The sequence below is a fragment of the Hyperoodon ampullatus genome (assembly GCF_949752795.1).
Source record: "Hyperoodon ampullatus genome assembly, chromosome: 4".
In the NCBI taxonomy this organism is placed as follows: Eukaryota; Metazoa; Chordata; class Mammalia; order Artiodactyla; family Ziphiidae; genus Hyperoodon; species Hyperoodon ampullatus.
The window spans coordinates 116,825,197-116,846,561 of NC_136917.1; the positions used below are offsets into that span (position 1 = coordinate 116,825,197).

A 21,365-nucleotide genomic window follows, 5' to 3' on the forward strand; every position below is an offset into this window, starting at 1 on the left:
CTGAGAGCTGGGATTTGAACTCTTACTGCAGCATCTTAGCCTTTACCATACCCAGCTGCTTTGTGCCTCTGCTCCAGCCAACAGCTGGGCAGCCACCCTCTGAAGCCAGCACCTCTGCGCCACGAATCATTCAGTGAGTGGACAGAACGGCAAGGTAGCATCTCTCACCTTCTTCCCGCAGCCTGAGTGCATGCCTGGGGAGCCCTGCCCCCACCAGCAGTTTCAATTCCCTCTTGGAACACCGCTCCGCGCTCCAGCAGAGCAGATGCACCAGCCTGCGCTGCCAGCTGCTCAGCGGGCACCACCTTCCTTGGGTTGCTTTCAGAACTGAGCTGGGTTTGGGGGGGATGCTGGCACACCCCAAGTTTCAAGGGCCATTATGACCTCAGAGCCCAGGTGAGCTTCTGTATTTTTTCGGGGACAGGGACTCCATGGGTGACTTCTTTCTCCTGCCCCAAAGGTTGGAAGTGTTTTAAGCTCCTGCCAGGCAGTCAGGAACACTGGGCAGGATTCTATTTCTGGTGTAGCTGCTGAGTTGCCAAGTGATACTGGGGCAAGTCATTTGACCTCAGCAATGATCCTTTTACAGAATAGAGGCGTCATAAGACCCAAGTGTTTTCACAGCACTCAGAAGCTGTTGCAGGCACGATGCTGTGTATGCAATTTAGCTGCCTGCAGGCTCTCTCAGGGCCCAGCATTCACCTTCACGGGGGCTGAGAGCCTCAGGGCTCCCATTCGATGCTCTCATATTAGAGTGATAAGTGAGAGGTACGGCAATGGGTGGTCACTGAAGTTTGCCAGCCCAGCTTTGGAGAAGGGGCTCACATGAAGCCAAGAATAGACTATTTCATCAAGAATCGGGGCAGAAGAAATATAGTCTCAGAAGGTATAGGGGGGACTTCCCTGGTGGCGCAGTGTTAAGAATCCACCTGCCAGTGCAGGGGACGTGGGTTCAAGCCCTGGTCCGGAAAGAGCCCACGTGCCACGGAGCAACTAAGCCCGCGTGCCACAGCTACTGAGCCTGTGCTCTAGAGCCCGCGTGCCACAACTACTGAAGCCTGCGTGCCTAGAGCCCGTGCTCCGCAGCAAGAGAAGCCACCGCAATGAGAAGCCCGCGCACCGCAACGAAGAGTAGCCCCCGCTCACTGCAACTAGAGAAAGCCCGCGTACAGCAACCAAGACCCAACGCAGCCAAAAATAAATTAAAAACAAAAAATTTTTAAATAGTTTAAAAAAAAAGAAGGTATGGGGGTTTGATTATCATATGACTAACATCATCACTGAAAGAAAAAATGTTTGTGTCCCCTACATGCAAAGCCTTGCAATACCACAGGGATTCAATCAATATTTATTGAATAATGTCATTGTCACTCTAAGAGCAAGGGAGGAGGTCTTGTAAGCATCTAGGTTCTGTCCAGTTTAGGATTTTCCCTGATCTTTCAAATTCTCCAACCCATTAAGTACCAAATAGGGATCCAGCCAGGATTAGAACATAGCCAACAGCAAAGCTCTTTTTTCTGACAGTGCTTCCAAGAAAGGAGTTCAGAACCTATAAATAGATGGGAGAGAGAAGGAGGAAGGGAAAGAAAGACAACGTGTAGAGGATTTGAAGGAATCATTTATGTTTAGGATTCCCTTGCCTCTCCGTACTCAGATTCTGAGTGCCTTTGATCCAAAAAGAAAAAAGAAAGAACTGGATGCTTCTACGATTCCAGATTACTCTGCAGAATTGGAGGTACAGGGGAGGACTGGGACACAGACAAGAGTTGAGGAGAAACAGAGCATTTGGGGAGCAAGAGGCAGTTGTCCTAGCCTCCTCTGTGGCAACCGTCAACCAATAGAAAGAAGATGTGGGTGGAAAATAGCCATGTGAATAAAGTCCATGTTGCATTACTTGGTCTGCAGATGTTTGAAATCATGTATGATGTCTCCAGCTGGATGCATTTTTCTGTTCTTTTGTAACCCCTAAAGACTGGTAACAATCATGGGCACTTGCTGAGGCTTGTTTTCCCTCACTGTGATCTCATGTGAAGAGGAAGATTTACAGACAGCGATTCTGTATTTGCCATTTCTTTTTCAAAAAATGACAAGGTACAGACCAAACTTGAACTCCCCTACAGTGCAGTGATGAATTTCATAATTGTGTGTGTGAACTCTGCCATCTTTTACTTCTCACATGAGCCCTGACACCCGGTCCTCTCAATATGGTCACCAAATGATGCTTTCAGACAGTGTGATGGCTGACACATGGCTAGCTTTCACTAGAGGACTCTGCGCAGTGTCCTGGGTCAGCAGTTAAGAGTAATTGCCAGGGCTGACATCTGACTACAGCTAATGGCCTGAGGTGTCCAGGAGTCAATGACTCATGCTCACTCTGACCTCAGCCCTCTAGCAAGCCTGTTTTTGTGTTTGATGTCAGTATTTCTACAACTCATCTAGATAGCACATCATACTGCTGCCCGGGGCATTTTAACAGCACAGTGGGTTATGTTCCAAACCACTGGCAGCCTTCTCCCTCCACAGCATTGTAGTTCTTGCTGTGATTTAATTAAATTGAGAACCACTGGCTCCAAGCTTGACCCAGGGCGGTGGCCCATCCAATCCCTTAAGCCTGAGGGGGTTTTTAATCAGGGCTGCAAGGCATAGGCACACCAGGCAGAAGAAGCGTAATCTTCCAACTGCTACTGGAGCAGGGACTGAAGCATCAGAAGCAGTCTGAAGGAGTGCAGTTCTTTTATGAGGGGGACAGTGATGAACCTCTAAAGTGTTAGTGGTTTATCCAGCAGGTCAACAGGTCAATCTGTCTCCATTAGCTGGGCAGGATAAGCTTGGCATCAGAGCATAAGGTTCTTATTGGGTGCAGTGATTTTCTCCTTTCTTATACCCTTTTGGGCTGGACAGTATTATCACCTGGAGATGGAATCCTTTCTCCACTCGCTCTTTGTTCTACTCTCTGAGGACTCAGTTGGTAAGATTTCAGTCTACTGCTGTGGCATTCATATATTGTTTTACCTCAACTCAGGGTAGAAAGTGCATTATTTGTAGTAACTCAGCGCATGCACATGCCACACGCACAGAGACACGCTTGAAGCAAAAGCTTCAAAACTGCATAGGGAAGAGGGAAGAGATATGGAAACATATGGATATGTATAACTGATTCACTTTGTTATAAAGCAGAAACTAACACACCATTGTAAAGCAATTATACTCCAGTAAAGATGTAAAAAAAAAAGCTAAGCAAGAAAAAAAAATCAGTTCTTCAGCTGGCTGACAAATCATAGGAAACTATTGCTCCTAAGTCTTATGTTAGGTAACAGATCATTTTGTCTTCCCTGAGGATTCATAATTCAGCAGCATTGTCAAACCTCAAAAGTAATAAATTGTATTTGTGTTTAATCTTTGTCAGATCCAGACTAATTTGCTGATGATTAGTTGGACATTAGCAGTAATATTTTTTCATTGGGTACAATCTATGGACTTTGTGTTCCACTTAGCTGTCACTTATTTCAATTTGTAAATAACAGTTGGGTGTTATATATGTATTTCTTTATGATTTGAGGAAGTTACACTCACTCAGGGCCTCTGTTAAAATAAAGGCATGAACTACAATCGCTAGAGTGTTATTGGATCAAGTTAAATTGCCAGCCTGCAAATATACCCACTTTATGTCATCTCTGACCCAGCCTAGGAGACCTCCTAGGGGAGCAAGGAAAGAAAGGAATAGGTAGTACAGGGTGGTCACCTTTCAGAGCTGGTGCTTCACATCTTCCTTCATTCACTCCCTTTTCCTATTGAGTACATTCTTGCTACCTTTCAACCCTTTGAAGCTCCCTATACTCAAGTCCTGGTTGCAAAGGCAGTTCATTGAGCCTGCAGGGAGGCAACCAATCAAAATCATCCTATGTTCCATCTTTGCCAACCTCAGAATTTACCAATTGAAATATTAAGCAAAATAATAAACTAGATTTGGGTTTTTAAACTACGTTTAGTGATAGAAGCAGAATGTAAATGAAGTAGAATTTTTAAATTGAATTATCCACTTTCTTATTAGAACCTCTCCCCTTTGGCACCATTCCTTTCTGTGGCTAAGCACTTAGCAACGTCATGCCGTTTCCTAGGCCTCTTTTTATGTATTTTTCTCTCCTCTAGTTCTCAAGCTTTCAGAGCTACTTCCCTTTTTCATGTATGTTTATCTGTCCCATTTCTATTCTCTCAGTATTCAGCTTATCTGAAGAAGATCTTGGGATCTGAGTTGACCACACTTATGAGCTGTTAGTGGCAGGGATAAAAAGTTCCATAGGAGTATACCATGCTTGGTCTTATATGGCTATCCTCCCATGTACAAATTATTAAGGCTGTATGATCCTCCTCACAATGTGGTCATTGCGGAAACACCAATTAAGGAAAGATGCAGCCTTTAATCAATGAATGGGAGCCTTCCCCCTAGTGTGAATGGAGGAGACAGCCCAGAGCACAGAGGGTACAAGAATCCAGAAGTGACCTGACACCTGGCACATAGCCACACGGAATTTATTGGGACTAAACACCTTCTGGACCCCAGAAGTATTGGCCAATTGAAGCCCTCCTGGAGGGATCATTGGTTTAACCAGCTAGAACTGGTTTGTTGTTTCAGATCTCCACAGAGAATGGGAAGAGCAGGCAGAAATCAACTGAATTTGTTTTGTGGTGAAAGTTTCCGCTGGGGAATGACTGCTTTGGGTTCCCACCAGCTTCAGCAGGAAGGTTAATTAAATCATTATCCTGCTGACTGGCATTGAAACAGTGGATGCCTTGAATCAGCAAGGCAGTTTCAAAAGTGTTCAGCTGAAAACAGAGTTAAGACCCTCCTTGTCCTGCTCTCTAAAGGTGACCCAACTCAGGGCCATTAACCTTCCACACTGACAGACTGGGTCAGCTTCCATGCAACTTGCATTAGCTGCACAATTTCCTTCGGAGCCTGACTAGGAGTCATTGGCTCTTTCATGTCAGTTCCTATAGCACTGAAAGAGCTCTGTTAATACCTGAATCAGGAAACCCAGTGGCATTTTCCAGTGGTGATGAGGCATGCCTTGTTTTCCAGGAGCACAAGCAATAAATGGACATGTGACATCTGTTAGCTACATTGTTGCTAATTTGTATCTATTATACCTCAGAGTAAGTAAGAGGATATGCAGGGGCCTCTGGTGGTAGTCTCCACCAATATGGTCTTGATCTATAAAGATTTCTTGTCTTATCACTATGAAAAAGGATTGTGTAAACTCATTTTTCCAAAAGGCTGTTATGAAAACAAGCAATAATGAAAGGGTACACCAGACATACTACTCCATGGTGTCTCTTGTTTTGTGAGAAAAATTTAAATGACAGGGCCACTAGCTGACATGGAGTTTCTGACCAGGATGTTTAGTGGCCCATTGCATAAATGATTAAGCAGAGAAAGGTGGAGTGTACTGTATTGTCTTAGCTTCCTGTTGCTACTGTAAAAAATTACCACAAACTTAGTGCCTTAAAGCAACATAAATTTATTATTGAAACCAAGTCCCCCGAAAACTAAGTTTCCCTGCCTGAGTTTATGATTTACCTCTCTATCCAAAACTTTATTCTCTTTCTTGTCCCGCCCCTTGTTTCCCTCAGGATGGAGGAGTAAAAAAGAAAATGGGTGATTGAAACTGAGCAGGACCCTTTGGGGCCTTCTTGGGTACAAAAGCCCCTCTGTGTCCCCTGTTTCTTATTTGTAGAAAAAAAGGGCTTTAGTCTCCTATACCTTTTCTGAGTTCCAAAAAGCAGACTCAAGCAGTTAATTTTTTATTATTATTTATTTGTTTATTTGTTTATTTATTTATTTATTTATGGCTGCGTTGGGTCTTCATTGCTGCGTGCGAGCTTTCTCTAGTCACAACCAGCGGGGGCTACTCTTTGTTGCAGTGCGCAGGCCTCTCATTGCAGTGGCTGTTCTTGTTGTGGAGCACGGGCTCTAGGTGCGCAGGCTTCAGTAGTTGTGGCACATGGACTCAGTAGTTGTAGTGCACGGGTTTAGTTGCTCCGCAGCATGTGGGATCTTTCCAGACAGGGCTCAAACCCGTGTCTCCTGCATTGGCAGGCGGATTCTTAACCACTGCGCCACCAGGGAAGTTCCAAGCAGTTAATAATTAGGGAAGTGAGAGAATGCAGAAACAAAGGAAAAGCAGTAAAGAAATAATAGTTCAGCAATAAAACAAGAGTCCTAGTTCCTCCTCAAGGGATATACATAACAACCTGATACATATCTTTGAGTTACTCTGCAGAGACTAAGATCCTCACCCAGATGGAGGATAGTGACTGCATGCTGACCACAAGCACTAGACCCCAGACTGGTTGGAACCAGAAGGTGGATGATTAAGATTCCCAAAACATCACCCTGTGACCACACCACCAACCAATCAGAAGAAAGTCCACAAGCTGCAACCTTCATCCCAAATGTTGCCTTGAAAAACCCTTCCCTGAAAGCCATCAGGAAGTTTGGGTCTTTTGAGCATGAGCTGCCTGTTCTTGCTTGATGCCTGCAATAACTGCTGTACTTTCCTTCACCACAAACCGCTGTCAGTAAATTGTCTTTGCTGTGTGGTGGGTGAGCAGACGTAAGTTCAGTTCCGTAACGTTATCGTACAGTTCTGGAGGTCAGAAGTCTGAAATGGGTCTTATGGAGCTAAAATCAAGGTGTTGGCAGGGTTTTGTTGCTTCTGGGGACTCTAGGGAAGTACCTGTTTCCTTGGTTTTTCTAGCTTCTAGAGGCTGCTTGCATTCTTTGGCTCATGGTCTCCAGCTAGCAATCCCATCACTCCAGCTTCTTATGTTGTCGTATCTCCTTCTCTGACTCTTCTGCCTTCTTTTCCTTAAAAGGACCCTTGTGATTACATTAGACCCACGAAATAATGCTTAATAATCTCCCACATTGCAAGATTCTTTTTTTTGGGGGGGGGGGATTCTTTGGATTTGTCAAATGTTTCATGGATCTTCCAAAACATTTTGGCAGGATAATTCCCTAAAGTGATTCATTATCCGTCAATTCATATTTCAATGTCACTTAATATTTGTTGAATATTCACAACATGCTAGCATTGCACAGCTGCTGAGAACATGCTTCGCTGTCTCTCAGCCTCACACTGCATGTTTTTTTCAAGATGAAAACATAACATATATTTTAAATTTTGTCGAGAGGATAGGAGAAAATTGGTCTAAAAACAGGTCAGCACACACACCCTCCAAGAATGAATCTTCATATCCCTATTAGAAAGATAATCATTGGTTCTGAAAGCATGAAAATGTACCCTTTATATCCATTTATATCTAATACATATCCCTTTTTTTGTCTTTAGATATTTTTTTTTACATCTTTATTGGAGTATAATTGCTTAACAATGGTGTGTTAGTTTCTGCTTTATAACAAAGTGAATCAGTTATACATATACATATGTTCCCATATCCCCTCCCTCTTGCGTCTCCCTCCCACCCTCCCTATCCCACCCCTCCAGGCGGTCACAAAGCACCGAGCTGATCTCCCTGTGCTATGCGGCTGCTTCCCACTAGCTATCTACCTTACGTTTGGTAGTGTATATATGTCCATGCCTCTCTTTTGCTTTGTCACAGCTTAAGATTCTTAATTTAAACATATCTGCAAGTTCTCTTTGCCATGTAAAGTAACATATTTGCAGGTTCCAGGGAAAAGGATGTAGACATCTTTGGGGAAGCATTATTCTGCCTACCACACCTATTAAGGGAATTGCTGCTTTTCTCTCTCAATATTAGAGCTGTTTCAAATTCCTTTGCCATGAGAGGACAAAATAGCAACGTAGATATGGTCCCTCAGAGACACAGAAACGCATTTTCCATTATCAAATGCAATTTCAGGAAATGACCATGTTAAGGGACCATAAAGATAACGGCACCCCCTGGTTGAACAGATGGCCTCTGAGCACAACTCTAAGATAGGTACAATAACAGTTTCATGGTTGGGAAGCTGGGGGAGGGAGGGCGTGTTGGGACTGCAGGGTAGGAAGGGGGTGTTTGAAAGGTAAAATAGCCTCTGAGTAGAATGCTCAGCCTTACTGTCTCATGAGTTTCTAGGTTATTTGGATAACCCCCTAGGGAGAAGTCAGCCAGCCTTGAAAAATAAGAACATCCTCTTTCTTAACTGCCCTCTCGACCCTGAAAAGCTGAGGTGGAGCAGGGGCTCAGAGAAATGTGGGAAAACTGAAGGAGCCTGGGCTTGGGAGTCAGACAGAATGGGGTTCCAGCCTCCACTTTGTGCAACTTGGAGCATATTGCTTAATCTTTCTGTAAAATGAAAATATCTGCCTCAGGGTTGATGTAAAGGCTAGACACAATATATGTAAAGCTTACAGTATACTGGTTGGCTTGTGGCTGGTGCTCAAAATAGTTAGTGCCATTATTGCTATTATTATTATTCTTATCATTAGAAAAGGAAATGAAAATTGGAGTCAAGTCTTCCAGGAAAATTTCTCACACTGTTACAACCACTAGACATTTGACCCAACCAGGGGAGAGAATTTGAGGGCAAGAATGATGTACAGGGCTTCCCTGGTGGCGCAGTGGTTGAGAGTCCGCCTGCCGATGCAGGGGACACGGGTTCGTGCCCCAGTCCGGGAAGATCCCACATGCCGCGGAGCGGCTGGGCCCGTGAGCTGTGGCCGCTGAGCCTGCGCGTCCAGAGCCTGTGCTCCGCAACGGGAGAGGCCACAACAGTGAGAGGCCCGCGTACCGCAAAAAAAAAAAAAAAAAAGAATGATGTACAAAAATGACTCTCTCCTTCCCACTCCCTGTGCCCAGATGCCCGTCTAGAAGAAGTCTTGCGAGAACCTTCTTAGGCTCTAAGGGAAAAAAACGGAACACAGTAACACCCTCAGTCTTTTTTTTTTTTTTAATATTTATTTATTTATTCATTTTGGCTGTGCTGGGTCTTAGTTGCAGCATTCAGGATCTTTAGTTGTGGCATGGGAGCTCTTAGTTGTGGCATGCGGACTTTTTAGTTGTGGCATGCATGTGGGATCTAGTTCCCTGACCAGGGATCAAACCTGGGCCCCCTGCATTGGGAGCGCAGAGTCCTAACCACTGGAGCACCAGGGAAGTCCCAACACCCTCAGTCTTGAAGATGCTAAAATTAAGCCAACAGGGAAGCAATTTAGTTCTTCAGATTCCTGGCTGAGTTACCTAACTGTATTCTCTTCCCACAAATTTTGAGGTTTTGAAGAGGCTCCATCTTCCCCTCCAGTGTTCAGAACTGGTTGATACAAGTCATACAAAGAGAACTCAAAATATCACTGGCAATGCTGATGTGAGATCATGATTTTAGATCTACAACCATGTGGGTTTACCATCAATTCACCCCAATGAAATGAACTTACTTACCCAGACACTGGCATATCTGGACAAGTCAGGGACACCCCAAAGTGCTGGCCCTTGACTCTGGTCTGGCCAAAAACAGATTAGAATGCCTGCAGCCTGGAGACATGCTTGCTCCAAAATAAAATAACCCCAGAGAAGCTGGTGGACCATGCTAGTTCCTTCAACCAAATTCACCAATCGGAAGTCCCACCTCCTCCCATGGGCAAGAATAGGTGAGAGGTAATGAAATAGGCCAGAAGAATTACTCTAGCAGGAATTCCTTTCTCTGCATCAAAACCTGAGGCCTGGATCACTTGTTCAGGGGGAAGCCAGCTGCCAGTCATAAGACTCTCAAGCAACCCTGTGGTTGAGGAACTGAGGTCTCCCACCAACAACCAGCACTGACTTGCCAGGCTTATGTGTGAGTCACTTTGGAAGTGAATCCTAGCCCTAGTCAAGCCTTCAAATGCTGGAACCTGTTGTGAATGATAGATTTTGTCAGTTAGGCAGATCAGACCCCCATTTGATGAGCAGCCAATCAGTGAAACAGATACCTAAACAATTGAAAATGGTGGAAGAAGATACAGTTGATGTGTTGGGCAGCAAAAATGAGGTGTCTACTAAAAAGAATATCTGCTACTTGACCCCAGAACTTGGTTCTACAAACAAGGATACATTCTCAGTTAGAACGCTATAATTTGGTCCCATCACTTCCTAGCAACTAGAGTGTCATTTTCTCTGATCTTTTATTTTCCCTTTTCCCATTTTTTTATGTGTCTGTGTACAAGCTTATTGCATTTGTTTTTTGTTTTTTTTTTAAGTAAATGGCCAGTAATGTGTTTTTTTTTTTTTTTTTTTTTTTTTTTGCGGTACGCGGGCCTCTCACTGTTGTGGCCTCTCCCCGTTGCGGAGCACAGGCTCCGGACGCGCAGGCTCAACGGCCATGGCTCACGGGCCCAGCCGCTCCGCGGCACGTGAGATCCTCCCAGACCGGGGCACGAACCCGTGTCCCCTGCATCGGCAGGCGGACCCCCAACCACTGCGCCACCAGGGAAGCCCCAGTAATGTGTTTTGACCAGCATCAAATGGACATGAAAAAGCTGTTTTTGTTCGATCTTTTCTCCATAATGGCATTCTAGTTCAACTTTTATCTTTAAATTCTGTACGTTTTTAATAAAGAAAGTGAGGGATTTAGGATAAGCTCTGACTCCTGTAGGACCACGGTGCCTTAAATCCCAAAGATGCAAACTCAAGGAATAGAAATAATAAAAAATCATGCTGGTTTCTTGTGATTTGAGTTTGTGCGTGTCAGTTTCTTGGACAATGAACCCATCATCTTCAACCGATAGGCAAGAGAGTCACATAATGTTGAATGTCTAGACCTGGAAACAAACAAAAAACAAGCAAAAAACAACAAACTCAACATCAAGAAGACATCAGAGCTCTGGAGGTCTCCTAACAGTATAAGCGAAGGGATGCTATGTGAAACAGAGACATGGTCAACGGGAAAAAGGATGTACAGAAAAGAAAGACAACAAACAAAAATAGAAGAAGATGGGTGAGGAAATAGCTCCCACTTGACTCTATGCCACATGCCAGACAAATGCTCCTGGCATCACTTTTGGAAAGGCACCTGGTTCTGAGAACCAGCCACCATTGTTGTTCAGCAGGAATGTGATTGGTGAGCTCGGGTGGGAGGAGGGTGTACTAAACCTTTGATAATTACGGACGGAGTTCATACATCACCAACAGTGGCATCAAGCCAGAAAAGGAAAAATGTGATTTGACTAGAAAACATCCACCATTTAAGCCATTGGCTTAAAATGCGCTTTCTCATCTTCCACACTTTCATTCCAAGGAAAGGAGACAATTGCTATGGAACCAATAATAAAATCAACCTTGGATGTTGTAAGTCTACTTATTTGAAACCCAGAAAAGTTTTGTCTCCTTAAATAGAAGCACTCTCTAGCAGCGCCTACACTCTATTTCATCTAATTCCTCATGAATTTGTATGTACAGTAAAGCAACTTGGTTAGTATGGTCCAGGAAGATGCCGTTATATTCTGATTATGAAGACTTCAAGCCTCACAGTCAGGCATACCAGGCGGAGCGCTCATTTCCAAGAGTTAGAGTTTCCCACATGCAAGTCTGTGTCGGTGAGTGGGAATGCAGTGTCTGCCTTCCTCATAAAGTCGTGTCAGTATAAACCGGAGGATTTCCTCTGTTTTCTCAGCATAAGCTCAGAACTGGTGCGGTGCGTATACATGACTTGATGGCTTCCTCCCTTCGCAAAAGAGAAAAACAAACCCCCTGCTGCTTTTCCTCGTTTGGGACTGCCCAGCACAGCTCTGATCACAGGTGAGGCTTTACAAAAACAAGATGCAACCACTCGCAGCTCTGTTTGAGCCCAGCAGGGCTTCCAGAACACCAGAACCCCCTCTGTTCATTATGAACGAGCTCTCCAGTACCTCACTGGGTTGCTTCTTTTTTACCAGAGGAAGGAAGGCTCTTGGACAGGGAGGGATGCCTTCTAGGACAGGAATCTCCTTCCTCCTAGCCCCACCTGGGTGGTGTACATCCACCCCCTTCAGGACAGCTAACTCTTAGGTCTTCTTGACCTCCTGACCCCATCGGCCAGAGCCCTCAAGTAGAGCAGGTTTCTGGCCTGCGGGGGACCCTGCCTTTCCCCTGGGTCCCATGCCACCTCCTCAGATGGAGTAAGAGAAAGGGAACAATTTCCTCCCTCTTCCTCCTTTATCTCTCTCTCTCTCTCTCTCTTTCTCCTCCTTATCTTCCCCTCTACACACACACACACACACACACACACACACATACACACACTGTGATCTTATGATACACACACACACACACACACACACACACACAGAGTGATCTTATGATATCATAAGAAATATATATTTGGTCTTCATTCCGGTTCCTGGCACAAAGCTTCTAAAACCCTTCTAAATTCCTGAGTGGCAGGGCTGAGTGGAGCGTCTTTCGTTATTCATAATAAGCCCATACCTGAGTTTATGCTAATGAGGTGACTCTTGGAGGATGGGGGCTGGTTGCCAGAGGAACCAACCACAGAGATTGAAATGTTGGAACTTTTATTTTTTTTTTTATTTTTTTATTTTTTATTTTTTTTAAAGAAGATGTTGCGGGTAGGAGTTTTTATTAATTAATTTATTTATTTTTGCTGTGTTGCATCTTCGTTTCTGTGCGAGGGCTTTCTCTAGTTGTGGCAAGCAGGGGCCACTCTTCATCGCGGTGCGCGGGCCTCTCACTATCGCGGCCTCTTGTTGCGGAGCACAGGCTCCAGACGCGCAGGCTCAGTAGTCGTGGCTCACGGGCCTAGTTGCTCCGCGGCATGTGGGATCCTCCCAGACCAGGGCTCGAACCCGTGTCCCCTGCATTAGCAGGCAGATTCTCAACCACTGCGCCATCAGGGAAGCCCCTGAAATGTTGGAACTTTTAGCCCTACTCGCTGACCTCCCGGGAGGGGAGAGGGGCTGAGGATTGAGTTAATCACCAATGGCTAATGATTTAATCAAACATGCCCACATGGTAGAACCTTCATAAAAACCCTAAATGACTGGATTCAGAGAGCAGCTGGTGGATGGTAACTAGACGTATGGTGATTGTTTTGAAATGTATAGAAGTATTTGTTGACTGGATAAATAAACGCACACCATAAAGGCTTTGAGTTGAGTTTTATTCCGTGTCTTACTGAGGACTAGAGCCCAGGAGACAGCCTCTCAAATAGCTCCAAAGAACTGCTCCAAAGAGGTAGAGGAGGGGCCAGGATATAGATGAATGTTTTGCTGAGAAATACATGTAATTGAGCATACATCTTGCTAAAAGGTTACAGCCAATCACAAAAAACGTATCACAAGTTAATAATTTTAGTGCTTCTCTATGGATGGGAAGATGCAACAATCTTGGGTCATTGAAAGATTGTATATGTATATGTATATGTATATATATATGTGTGTGTATATATATACATATACATATGTATATATAACTATGTATATATTAACTATATACATAGTTAAGATATGTATCTTAACTATCTAGGGGCTCATATAGCCACACCACAGAAAGCTTCACTGTGAATTCCTTTCAGGTTGTACTGTAGGTCTGTAATGGCAGCAGTTAATGACTTGATCTTTGTAGAACTGGAATGGCAGGCAGCATTTTTTGTTTATGTATTGAATCACTGTGTTGTGTAACAGGAACTAACATAGTGTTGTAGGTAAATTATACTTCAAAAACAAACACACACCCCACCAGAGGTAGGGGTAGGGGGATGGGGAATTCAGTGAAGGCTGTCAAAAGGTACAAACTTCCAGTTATAGGATAAATAAGTACTAGGGCTGTAATGTACAACATGAGAAATATAATTAACACTGCTCTATGTTATACATCAAAATTGTTAAAAGAGTAAATCCTAAGAATTCTTATCACAAGGAAAAAAATTTTTTTCTATGTCTCTAATTTTGTATATGAGATGAGGCATGTTCACTAAACTTATTGTGGTCATCATTTCATGATGTGTGTAGGTCCAATCATGATGCTGTACACCTTAAACTTACACAGTGCTGTGTGTCAATTATATATCAATAAAACTAGAGGGGAAAAAAGAGAGTATCTGGTGGGTAAGGAGGAATATTCTCCAAGCATTCAGATATGCTGCATTTCACAGAGTAATATTTATATACTCATACAGTTGAGTTTTGGTTTTTTTTAGCATTTCCTTTTCCCTGCATTACTGGGTGTTTCTTTTTGTTTGTTTGCTTAATGGTTTTTCTTTTTAAGTTGAGAATTATGTTTTATTCGGCAGAAAGTTTTAGGACTTCAAGCCTGGGAGGCAGCATCTCAAGGAACTCTGAGAGAACTGCTCCAAGGAGGCACAGGGGGAGCTAGGATATATAGGAATTTTGCAACAAAGGAAAAGTAGTCTGAACGTCAAAAGATTATTGTTCATTAAAGAAAACTGGATATCTCAAGTTAAGGAATTTAGCGCTTTTCTGGGCTCACTGAAATCACTCCTTTCATATGGTGTTCCTTTTTAGATTATGTATTTCTTCAGCTGAAAGTCAAGTTCATTTATTAAATACCAACTTAAAACTCAATATCTTGAATTAGGATAGTCAAAAATAAAATAACTTTTCTTTACTTCCCTTTCCCCAAGCCATACATTACATCTACAAGAAGAAAATTCTAAATTCTGCAAGGGTAGGGATCTTTTTTTTTTTTTTTTTTTTGCGGTACGCGGGCCCCTCACTGCCGTGGCCTCTCCCGCTGCGGAGCACAGGCTCCGGACGCGCAGGCTCAGCGGCCACGGCCCACGGGCCCAGCCGCTCTGCGGCACATGGGATCCTCCCGGACCCGGGCACGAACCCGCATCCTCTGCATCGGCAGGTGGACTCTCAACCACTGCGCCACCGGGGAAGCCCAAGGGTAGGGATCTTTGATTATTTTTTTAGTGATATAGTCTGGGCACCTCCGAGAGTGTTTGGCACACTGCTGGCACTCAACACTCATGTGTTCTGTCAGCAAATGAATGCATTCAAGAGCTGTCAATCATTTACTTTGCCTTACGCCAGTTGTTGTTAATTTAACCTGGGGTCGTATGCCCACGGTATTTTCTTTTCACCATCTAAATCCTTTTCAAGAATTGCTCTGTGTGTGTGTGTGTGTGTGTGTGTGTGTGTGTTCACTTTCTTTAATATCACTACATTACCATGTTATCACCATGGAATGTAAATTCAGGTTAGACAAGCGAATTTCACAAGTACAATAAAGCATTCTGTAACATACCAAAGTATGTATAAAGTCTGACCAATCCAGCTTTCTCATAAACCACTTCCATTATAGGTAATTTACTTAGTTTAACATTTATGATTCTTATAGAGATAATAAACACACTGCAGACATTTAAAAAGTGTTTTTTGGGGCTTGCCTGGTGGCGCAGTTGTTGAGAATCCGCCTGCCAGGGCACGCGGGTTCGATCCCTGGTCCGGGAAGATCCCACATGCCGGAGCAACTAAGCCCGTGCGCCACAACTACTGAGCCTGCGCTCTACAGCCCATGAGCCACAACTACTGAGCCCATGTGCCACAGCTACTGGAGGCTGCGCACCTAGAGCCTGTGCTCTGCTTGCAACAAGAGAAGCCACCACAATGAGAAGCCCATGCACCGCAATGAAGACCCAATGAAGCCAAAAATGAAAAAATAAAATAAATTTTAAAAAATAAATAAAAATTGTTTTTCATTTACCTTTGCACTAGCACGTAAAATACACATTTCTACTTCAAAATGACATTGACAAATTATTCTAGTATACCAGCAGCAAAATATAATTCTTCAATTTCAAAAGAGCTAAAAGGGGATCTACAATTGAGTTATTCTCACGTTTACAACTATGATTCTGAAATAAATATTACTTCTAAGCAGCTCTGTTATCAGCTTTTTAGGTTTGGTTTAAAACACACACACATACTTGCCAGGAGGTTTATAATGTCCATGTGCTGTTCTGAAAGGTTCCTCAAGCGCTAACCAGCCCTTAAAACAGTACTCATTCCACAAGGCAGTCAGAAAGAGTTAAATTAACTGGGGTAAATAGGATTCCTACATTACATCAAAAGTATATGATATTCTGCAGCAACTGGGAGCATTTCAGGATTGGCATGTTGTCCTCTTTAGAACTAATTTCATCAGAAGGGTTTAAGCAGGTGGACATTGTACCACTATCAAGTGCATTTAAAAGTGACATGTTTCGGGCTTCCCTGGTGGCGCAGTGGTTGGGAGTCCGCCTGCCAATGCAGGGGACGCGGGTTCGTGCCCCGGTCCGGGAGGATCCCGCATGCCGTGGAGTGGCTGGGCCGGTGGGCCGTGGCCGCTGAGCCTGCACGTCCGGAGCCTGTGCTCCGCAACGGGAGAGGCCACAGCAGTGAGAGGCCCGCGTACCGCAAAAAAAAAAAAAAAAAAAAGTGACATGTTTCTTTTGTGCTAATTTGACTCCCCTGAATGACCTAGCTAGTGAGCTAGTCACCAGTAACTTGGTCACCAGGCAAATCAAGCCTGCAAGAAAGGAAGCCAGTATTCAAATTACCATGTTATTGTCTGACCCAAACAATTTATTTTCAACATAAACATACAACCTCAATATGAGATGTCTAACTAAAGCAAGCACCACTAACAAGACCAAGACAGCATCTCCTCCTCTAAGGTTTAGGTTTTACCCAGAATTCTTGATACATGGAATAGCCCATACCAAGAATAATTGTTCCCACAACAAAGCCTTGGGCTGCCATGTGCATGTGGATCAGGTGAACAGACATTTTAGTATTTCCCCTGCTCTTCAATTTAAATATATAATCCATACGCAATGATTGCTGCAAAATGTGCCATTCCAAGGGGGACAAATGGTGCCTCTCTAGGTTTTCTAATAAGTTTACATCCCTGATCTTCATCATATGAAGAAGAAGAAACATCTGTATCGCTTGACATAGTGATTGAAGACTCTTCAGACAACTACAAGACGTCTCAGGCTCCAACCAGCTTCTGGCCCACCTCCTGTACCTGCCATCCATCAGGCTTCTCCTGGTCCCGCCCGCCAAGAATTGGCTTTAACGTTTGCATTCATTTGGAGCTCACTTTTGAGAAATTTTAAATTTGAAAACAAATGATAACACAGCTATTTATACTCAGTTTTGTGAGGTGAATTGTTTTCGATGTTCCACTTCTTTTTTCTTACTCTGACTTTTCCAGTCATGAGTTCTTGATTTTGAGTATTACTCTGGCAGTTGGAATTTGTTTTTGAGTAATGTTTTCAGTAAGGATTCATAATATGTGGACTGAAATAAAAATACACAACATGAGAGCTATGAGTTTCAGTTTTATTTGGGGGCTTCCTAAGGACTATAGCCTGGGAGAGAGCCTCTCAGCTCTGAGGGACTGCTCTGAAGATGTAGGTCAGTATATAGGTGATTTGGGCAAAGGGGTACATGCACTCAAGCACACATCTTGGTAGAATGCTACTAGTCACAAGGAACAGACATCTCAGTTAATGATTTTAGTGCTTTTCTAAGTAAGGAAGATGCAAGAATCCAGGTTCATAAAAAATTTCTCGGGCTTCCCTTGTGGTGCAGTGGTTGAGAGTCCGCCTGCTGATGCAGGGGACATGGGTTTGTGACCCGGTCCGGGAAGATCCCACATGCCGCGGAGCGGCTGGGCCCGTGAGCCATGGCCGCTGAACCTGCACGTCCGGAGCCTGTGCTCCGCAATGGGAGAGGCCACAAGAGTGAGAGCCCCGCGTACCGCAAAAAAAAAAAAAAAAAAAAAAAAAAATTTCTCCTGAAATATTTCTAACTAAGGGCCTGTTTTGCCTGTTTCCCCAGAGCACAGAGTACCTCATCCTGATCTTCACCTTGAATTCCTTTCAGGGTGTATTGTAGGTCAGCCACTGTAGTGGCTAGTGACTTGATTCTTGTAGAACTGGTTGGTGGGCAACATTCTTTATTTCACAATTAGTAGATTTAAAAATCTCTGACATATTTAAGATTTCCTGGTTTTCAAATTATTTTGCTTCCATAATCTCAAAAAGAATTTTGTAAAACAGTGTCCCTGTCACACATTTTTAAATTGACATATGAAAGTTTATATCGTAAGTTTAAATAGCTACAAAAGATGTATTTTCCAACATGGTATATACTGAGTTTTTAAAATAAAACTATCCCTTTACAGTTTTTAAAGTAGCCAATGGAATCTGAATATCATAGCAAAATGATATCCACCATTATCCATTATAAGCACTGAGAAAGCTTATTCACACAAATGTGTTTAAAATGGTGAAGAGATTTTTTTTTAGAGCAATATTACTCAACTCTGTGAACTCCTGAGTTTTATGCCAAAATGTATACAGTAAGCTATCATTGATAGTTGTTGGAAATCATATCCATCTTTTTTTTTTTTTTTTTTTTTTTTGCAGTACGTGGGCCTCTCACTGCCGTGGCCTCTCCCGTTGCGGAGCACAGGCCCCGGACGCACAGGCTCAGCAGCCATGGCTCACGGGCCCAGCCGCTCCGCGGCATGTGGGATCCTCCCGGACCGGGGCACGAACCCGCTTCCCTTGCATCGGCAGGCGGACTCTCAACCACTGCGCCACCAAGGAAGCCCCATCTATTTTTTTTTTTTTTTTTTTTTTTTTGTCCCATCTATTTTGATGAAAGTAAAAAACGAGAAACCACCGGACTGGCAAAAGGACTTTTTTTTTTTTTTTTTTTTTTTTTGCGGTACGCGGGCCTCTCACTGTTGTGGTCTCTCCTGTTGCGGAGCACAGGCTCCGGACGCGCAGGCTCAGCAGCCATGGCTTACGGGCCCAGCCGCTCCGCGGCATGTGGGATCCTCCGGGACCGGGGCACACACCCGTGTCCCCTGCATCAGCAGGCGGACTCTCAACCACTGCGCCACCAGGGGAGCCTGACAAAAGGATTTTTAAATCTGGTCTTGGACTCATTTATTTTTTTCAGAACTGACACAAGGGACTTCCCTGGGGGTCCAGTGGTTAAGAGTCTGCCTTCCAATGCAGGGGACTCAGGTTCTGTACCTGGTCAGGGAACTAAGATCCCACATGCCGTGGGGCAACTAAGCCCACACACACAACTAGAGAGCCCGCATGCCACAATTACTGAGACTGCATGCTCTGGAGCCCATGCGCCACAACTAGAGAGCCCGCGTGCCACAACTACTGAGCCCACGGGCTCTGGAGCCCACCTGCCACAACTAGAGAGAAGCCCACGTGCCTCAACAAAAGATCCTGCGTGCTGCAACGAGGATCCCTCATGCTGCAACTAAGACCCTATACAGCCAAATAAATAAAAAAAAAAAAAAACGGACACAAATATTTCAAACTGCCATTTTGTTTTCTAGCCCAATAACACCCATGTCTCCCAGGTGAAGAACCATAGAACAATTCTCTGTTTTTTATGAAGTAAGAGAAGTGAGATTTTGAAAAAGGAGGAGGGAAAGGAGACCCTGACACTCTCATGGGCACATTCTCAGGCAGATGCATTGTAGCAAAGGGTTAATGGAAACGTTTCCATCAAACTACCTGTGCCCAAGTAGCACTTGGAAGTCTTCTCACACTAGGTCTAGAAGCTGGTGAACCCTAAGAGCATTTTTCAAATATATTAGTGGTATATTTGATGACATATATTGGTGGTATATTTAAAGAATATCTTAATTTTTATAGTCTCATACTTATTCCTATGGTTATCTTCTAGTCATAGTCAGCAATCCTGGTTTTTGTTTCCTATCAAATGTTTCCTTTTTAAATAGCAATTTTTCTTTTTAAAATAATGTATATAAAGATAAATCAATTAAAATTTAAATAGTGGTTCAGATGGTACATTCATATGATAAAATTGTTAAGGTAGTATGATATTTTGATGTAATAAGAAATATTAATATATATTTTGGTCTTTGTCCCTGGCTCCTGGCCAGAGCTCCTAAAGCCTTTGTAATTTCCTATGTGATAAACGTGCTAGGAGCATCTTTTGTTCTAATATTTGGTCTTTGACTCTGGTCCCTGATACAGAGCTCCTAAATCCCTTGCAATTTCCTGGGTGATAGGAGTGTCTTTTGTTCTAATAAGGCAACTCTTGCTGGGTTCCTGGCTAGCTTCAGGATGGGAACTGGGCACCAGTGAGACCAAGCATGTTAGCTGTGTCTAACAAAGGCTCAGGAATAATCCACCTACAACAAAACCAAAGGGTTTAAAAATCAAAGGACTTTTTAAACTGCATCTCATTTTGGAAGTAAAGAAGGACAAACGATGTCAGGCACACGGGAACCTTAAACCTAAGCATAAACCTAGGAAAATGCTGTGAAGAAAGGAAAATATTTGCATTTTCTCCTCAACGTTGAAAGAGGAAAGAAATACAGAAAGAGGAAAATACAGGAGAAAATAAGGTAAAAATGTGAGAAGTCCACACAGTGCAGGGCTTATTGTCTTTTTCATGAGGGCATTGATCTGGAAATAGTTTCTCACATTGATTCAGACATGTATTGATGAATATAAAGCAAAAATCTGTGAATGAGGTAATAATACAATCTGAGTAATTCAATAAGTTATTCAGACTTATTATTCAGTTCCAATTCCAGAAATCCATGGATGTTAAAGTTAATTAATGTAGATAAAAGCTTTTTTTGAAAAAAATATAGACTACTATAAAAAGATTACTTTTTAAATTGAAAAATGATTATTTTTTATATAAAGATTTTAAAAAATTGGAATGTTTCCTGGTTTGTATCTGAGACATATCATTCTTATGATGTATATGAGGAGAGTTAATCAAAATGAAGATTTTTTACTAATACGAACTCTTGTTTTCATATTTGCAGCAAAAGTGTGTTGTAAGTAATCGCTCATTGCTATCATGTTATTATCACTAGGTGTTTTGATGCATTTAAATGAAAACAATGAGAGCTGAAATATAGAAGAATGTAGGCCAGAGTAGGAGGAGATAAATGGGTAGTCAGTGAAAGGATATAAGGAAGAGCGTTAGGACACAGAGTTGATGGAGGTTTTCCAGTTCTAAGAGGTCTCAGTCCCAGTGCCCAGCGCTGTGGAAAGGTGAGTGAACAAGCCAGCCTGTGGGAACAGCAGCAGCTGGAGAGCACCTGATCCCTCCAAGGAGAGGACAGAATATTCAACCTCAGCTCATTTTCTGGGCTCAGTGTTTCTAGGTCCTCAGGGGTTTTTTTCCCAAGAGAAGATGGAAATCTGGATTTTTATGTGAACTCAACTATTTTTCATATCATGACCCAAACAAAATATACTCTGTAACAGACTCAGGCATCCAGTTTTTTTTTTTAATTAATTAATTTATTTATTTATTTAGTTGTTTGTTTCATCTTTATTGGAGTATAATTGCTTTACAAAAATATGGAATGCTTCACGAATTTGCGTGTCATCC

General features: G+C 43.1%; 1 pseudogene across 1 annotated transcript; it reads right to left on the bottom strand.

The window, feature by feature from the left end:
• Positions 1–16,610: 16,610 nt before the first annotated feature.
• Positions 16,611–16,896, bottom strand: LOC307052153 (HIG1 domain family member 1A, mitochondrial-like; annotated as a pseudogene). Its single transcript has one exon. The product of its transcript is annotated as an HIG1 domain family member 1A, mitochondrial-like (transcript).
• Positions 16,897–21,365: the final 4,469 nt, after the last annotated feature.